Here is a 5998-nt window from a genome sequence, read left to right on the forward strand (position 1 = left end):
ATGGCACTTAACAACAACAACCACCCTTTAGATGGAGGTAAGAGAAGAGACCTATTTTCTTTTTAGATTTTGATCATCAAGTTCTTCACCTGAGTCAGTTCAGTTAGCCATGCTGCTAGTTAGGCTGATAGGGCAGGTTTGTAGGACATATGGAGTGGTCCAGCTATACCTGTCTTGTGGCAGTTCATTTGGGCAGGACAGTTGCTTTGTCCACTAGGCTCCATGCTGTCCTGTCCTGCCACCAGATGGACAGCAGGAACCTGTGGGGACAAGTGGACATTTAAAGGCTAGAGCCAAAGGGGTTTCAAGCTGGACTTGGGCAGTGCCAGGGCTGTAGCCAGCAGCTAAGGGAGGTGTGCAGGCATCTCAGGTGGGCAGGTCCAGTCACATACAGATCACATGGACCCTGTCTTCCTCAATGGTGCTGGTCTCCTCGGCCCCACCCTTACTACTCCTGCCTCTGCCTTCGTCATCCTCCTACTCCTCTCCTTCCAGCTCAATGTCCAACTTGTTGCCTGGCTCTCAGGGGGTATAGGTGGAGCCACTGATGGAACGGCAGCTAAAGTAGACCATCTGCTTCAGTCTCTTGTTGTAGAAGAAGTAGTTGAAGGACCAGAGACTGCCATCCTCCCCGAGAGGGTTTGAGTCCAAGTCTGGGTTGTAGCTGTAGATGTCATGTTCTGCCAGCAGATCTCCTCGTCCACAGCTGCGGCTTGAGGGCCTTGAAGTCCTTCCAAATGGCTAAGAACAGGCTGCAGTTGACAGCACTCACCACCCAGCTGAGGCTGGGCACCGGGCTGAACTCATGGCTTCGGGCTGTGCTGAAGTCATCGTCATGTCGGAATGACTCACTGAGCGTTGCAATCAGTAGAAGAGGGTCTTTCGGCTGCACTTGTCACTGAGGGGACCCTTGTCCTTGCCACCCTGGCTCTTACTCAGCCTGCTGGGACTGAGCCCTGAGGTCTGGGGTAGGGACAGTGCCTCCAGCACGTGAGACTGGCCCTCCTGGCAGAACTGCTTGTCATCTCCTGCCATTTTACATGAGTAGCTTTCAATCCTGCCAATGGTGTAAGCATCCCCTGTCTCCACAGTCAGCTGTGAGTAAGAGTGACAACATTATGTACTTAACTGTTCCCTTATGCTGACTAGGGGGCCTTCCCCTAAGAACCAGGCGTCAAAGTATGTCAAGTGCTTACTGTTGTTGTTAAGTGCCATCGAGTAAGTTCCGACTCACAGCGACCCAGTATAGGGTTTTCGAGGAGGGACTGGTGAGTTTGAACCACAAACCTTGTGCTCCAATGCTTATCCTAGAGTGCCACACCAGTGCTCATGTAGCCAGTGTAATAATGTGCTAGGATGGTTTCTAACACCTGGGTTTGAACTGAGTTCTTAAAAAGAAAAGAAAAAAAAAAAGTGGAAATCTCACTACTTCTTGGCATATGGAAGGACTATGAAGGAATATGAAGACTCAGGAAGGTTAGAATGTTAGAATATGTATGACATATATGGTGTGTACCTTCACAAACATCACCTGGCTATATTCCCAAGTAGATTCCAGAAGACACTCCCTTTGCTTTAGCAATAAGGAGCACACTGGTGAGGGGTCAGTCACATCTTTGAGAAGTTGATGGTAGTTGTATTGTATACCTTGAGACTGAGAGAGGGGAATGCCACCCTGAAAATGAAGTTCAGTACTATCACACGGGGGTGATGGGAATACTTCCCCTGGGCTCTGGTAATAGTTGGGGCCAGGTGGCAACTCCTCTTACTTGAGTATAGTGGATACTCTGGTGCTCTTCCCAGATACTTTGCTGGGGACAGTGCACCCTGTTTGGAATACTGGCTGCTTGCAGTTCACAGCTCTATTCCAGGCAGCGTATCACTAGTTACTGGAAGATGTAGAAATACAAGGACTAGGCCAATTGTGAAGAACAGCCTCATTCTAGAGCTCTCCATGGGATCAAATTGAGGCTTCAATGATCATTGTATTGTTGGTCAGCTTCTTCGTCTGCCCAACCTCACCTGCTTCACTTTCCTCAGATGTGTCTCCTGAAAGTTGTCCTTAGTAAACCAGCATGCAATTCCTCACCTCAGTGTGTCTCTATGGAATTCAAGCAATCCTAGTACCTAGATTCTGTGAATATCTCTCTGGATCACTCACCAGCTAACAGCAAAGAGAATTCCATCACTGGTGATAGTAGGAATATGGTTAGCTCACAGCATACTGCCACTCAGCAATGGTTTAAACTTTCATGAGTAATAAAATGGAGAAACTAGTGGTGTAATGTTGCTGCTGATTAAGAGATATGGGAGAAATGATTCTATGAGTATAATGAAACTGAACGACTATGATTAGTGCCATTGATTAGTTAAGGAAGAAAATGTCAGACTTGAGGTGAACAATGTAAAAATTCACTTAAGGTGAATTCAAGGTAAAAATGATCCTAAGGAGTCCTGATGTGGCGCTATGGGTTAATGTGCCAGACTGCAAAGCCATTTGAATTGCAAAGTTGGTGGTTCAAGCTCACCAGCTACTCCTTGGAAACCCTATACAAGGTCACAATGGGTTGGAACTCACTCGACGGTACTTAACAACAACAAAGAGTTGTGGTGGCACTGTGGGTTATGAGTTGCGCTGCTAACCACAAGGTCAACAGTTTGTATTTGCCAGCCACTCCTCAGAAGACAGATGAGGCTTTCTGTTCCCATAAAGATTTACAGCCTCAGAAACCTATACAGGGTCATTGTGAGTTGGAACTGGCTTTATGACACACAATGACCACCGATGTCCTACAGCCAAAGAACAGACAGAATGAAGGACCTGGGTTAGCACTGAATCAGAAAAGTAATACAACTTAATGGTAAATTCAGGGAGAGACCTCGAGATTTGGGATGTTGCTACCTGGGGATATATATTTGAAAACTTTCACCTCCCAAATTCCCTGAAACCACTGAGCCTATAGAAGTGTGCCCTCCCCCTTAGAGGATAGTGAGACCCTCTTGATTGAAGAACATGTAGACAGCTCAAAACTGTGCTTGTCTCCCTCCGACTTTCCGCCCTACTCCCACCTACCCTCTTAGTAATCAGGTCAAGATAAAATCTCAGCATAACTCAACTGGAATGTTGAGAAAAAAACGCTAGGAAGAAAAGACTGAAAACCGAAGGATTGGTAGACTCTGAATCAAGGGGAGACGATGTAAAATTGAATAAGGATTTAATACCCAACCACGTGGGTAGATTAAGGACTCTGAAGAGTGCTAATAGACTGCTAGGAGGGTCCCTGTGTGAGAAACATTGTTGATACTGACAAACACTCAAATAATCCAATCTGTACTCATTTTAGCAAGAGTGAGATTTTCTTTGTTTGATTTTGTAAAATTGGGTGCCCAACCCAGTAGACATGGGCAGATGCACTGCATGGCTGGCCCACAAATAGTTTTATTTCCCTGTCTCAAAAAAGCCCCTCTCCAGTTCCCCTTTTACTGGGTACGATGGAGTTTTACAATCCACCCTGAACGAACGAACGTCCCATTTCCCCTCGCCACAGAGTTCCAGTCTAGCTGGAATAGCGCCCATGGTCTTATTGATGTATTCTTATTTAAAGTTCCTAGTCCCAGAACACATTTCTTTTCCTTTTTCCCACAATTCATCCTGTTTACATGTCTCTGGGTGTGAATCAACAACCTATGTCTTCTAGCAATTTTATGGGCCTTTTATTCCTGAAGATGGACCATCTTGAGAATTTGTCACGCCTGAGAGCTTAGGGAAAAGTGCAGCTACACTTAGTGAATAACAAATACCAGGACTACTATGGTAAATGGTAAAGGATCTAAAGGCTTAATGAAGTGAAGTGGGCATACTAAAATAGAAATAGTACAAAAGCCTAAAAGGAGCCCTGGCGGTATAGTGGATTACAAGATGGACTGATAATCTCAGCAGTTCGAATCTACTAGCCACTCTGTGGTAGAAAGATGAGACTTTCTACTCCAATAAAGATTTACAGCCTATGTTGTCACTAGTGGCCTCTGAGTCGGTTTTGGACTCATAGCAACCTTATGTACAACAGAAGAAAACACTGCCCAGTCCTGCGCCATCCTTATAATCTTTGTTAAGTTTATGAGAGCCCATTGCTGCTGCCACTGTGTCAATCCATCTCACTGGGAGGTCTTCCTCTTTTTTGCTGACCCTCTACTTTACCAAGCATGATGTCCTTTTCCAGGGACTGGTCCCTCCTGACAATATGTCTGAAGTATGAGATGGAGATGAATGTGCTGGTTGGGGAACATTATTAGCATCATTGAGAAGCTTCAGTGGTGACTTTACTCTTACTCAGGCCTAGAAATGACAGTAGAGATCCTGTTACGGAACTGGGTTGTATGAGAGCAATGAGAACTACTGGTAGTGGGGCTTTACTATCAGAAACAATGTAGGTGCGCTTACCATAGTTAATGCCAAGGTTAGAGTGGTAGCCAATGAAGGTCTAATTTGTAGGCGCTCTGGTAGCATAGTGGTTATGAATCGGACTGTGAACCCTAAGGTCAGCAGTTCAAAACTACCAGCTGTTCTACGGGAGAAAGATGGGGCTTTCTGCTCCTGTAAAGATTTACAGCCGCGGAAACCCTGTACAGAGTTTGAACCGACTCCACGGCACATAACCACCACCATGAAATGGTTACTCATTAAGAGTTGGGAGGGCTCCTGCTACACAATGAGGGCAGGGAAGAATAGAGTTGGTGCTCAGGCCACCCATTGGTAAATCTCTTGATGCCTCCGTGCCCAACTTTAACAATAAATGGATAAATATAGTAGTCATGTCCTTAGAAGGGCATGATAACCAGGGACTTAGATCCTTCAGAAACCAGAGTGTGGATTACCCCAATAAGCAAGTAGTGGTGACAGCAGAACTGCTAGGCAAAGGGAAATCGACATTAAGTGGTAGAGAAGGGGGCATGATGAGCAATAGTTACACCTTCAAAGTTACACCTGAGTTGTCTGCTCTGAATAAGTGGCTTAAGGTATGTACATAGAATTGCCATGGATGCCTGAGAAATGACAAATAGTTTGATTAGTTAGGGTTCTAGAAAGCACCAAAAAAGCAATGACAAGAAAGTTTGAGGAAAACCTATGTGGAAATCCAGTGGGAATAGGCACAGAGCATATATATCTTTGACTTTTGTGGGAGTGACTACCAGATGGTACCTACCACAGAAGAGGCTCTTAACCAGATGAAGCATTTGACCATCCCTTAGATATCAGCCAGCATCTCTGTTCAGCCATCCTAATGCTTATTTACTGCGTCCGTGAATACAGTAGACATGGTGGATGGTAGTGAGGCAGTACATGGCCCAATGCTATAGGTTTCCTTTTGTTAAGTCTGATCTAACTCCTGCCACTGCTGAGTCCAATCTGCCAGCAATAGAGACAAACACTGAGCCCTCAACCTGGCACCATTCCTTAAGGAAACCCGTGAACCACATGGATTGGTTCATTTTATACCATTCCTTCCACCTTGAAAAAACTCAAATGAGACCCAGTATTGTTGAGTCAATCCCAGTTCATTTTGACCTTGTGGGACAGAGGAAAATTTCCCCATAGAATTTTCAAAGTGATGAATCTTCACTGAAACAATGCCCATATGTTTCTCCAGCTGAGCAGCTGGTGGATTTGAACAGCCAGTCTGTTAGTCAGCAGTCAAGTACTTAACCACTGTGGCACCAGGGCTCCTTAAACTTTTGCTGGCAGTGGTGGGATTTGAACTCATGGTCCCAAAGAGACTAGCGCATTTATTCAGTGCCTTATACCTCCTTGGAGAGAGTAGTAATTCATCCTTATTGAAATCAACACATACTTTGAATGTAAGTTTGCCTTACTTGCTTTCAGTGCTTCCGACAGCACCACCAGAGTATCTGACCCATTGATATTACAGCTCCCACAAATTGTCTCAGGCAAAAGGACTCATGCTGTGGCAAAAGAGATATAACCTTGTAGCCAAACAAG

General features: G+C 45.2%; 1 pseudogene; it reads right to left on the bottom strand.

Moving 5' to 3' along the window:
* Positions 1-384: 384 nt before the first annotated feature.
* LOC102822194 lies at positions 385-3577 on the bottom strand (annotated as a pseudogene).
* Positions 3578-5998: the final 2421 nt, after the last annotated feature.

This window comes from Chrysochloris asiatica, unplaced genomic scaffold, assembly GCF_000296735.1.
Source record: "Chrysochloris asiatica unplaced genomic scaffold, ChrAsi1.0 scaffold00067, whole genome shotgun sequence".
Classification (NCBI taxonomy): domain Eukaryota; kingdom Metazoa; phylum Chordata; class Mammalia; order Afrosoricida; family Chrysochloridae; genus Chrysochloris; species Chrysochloris asiatica.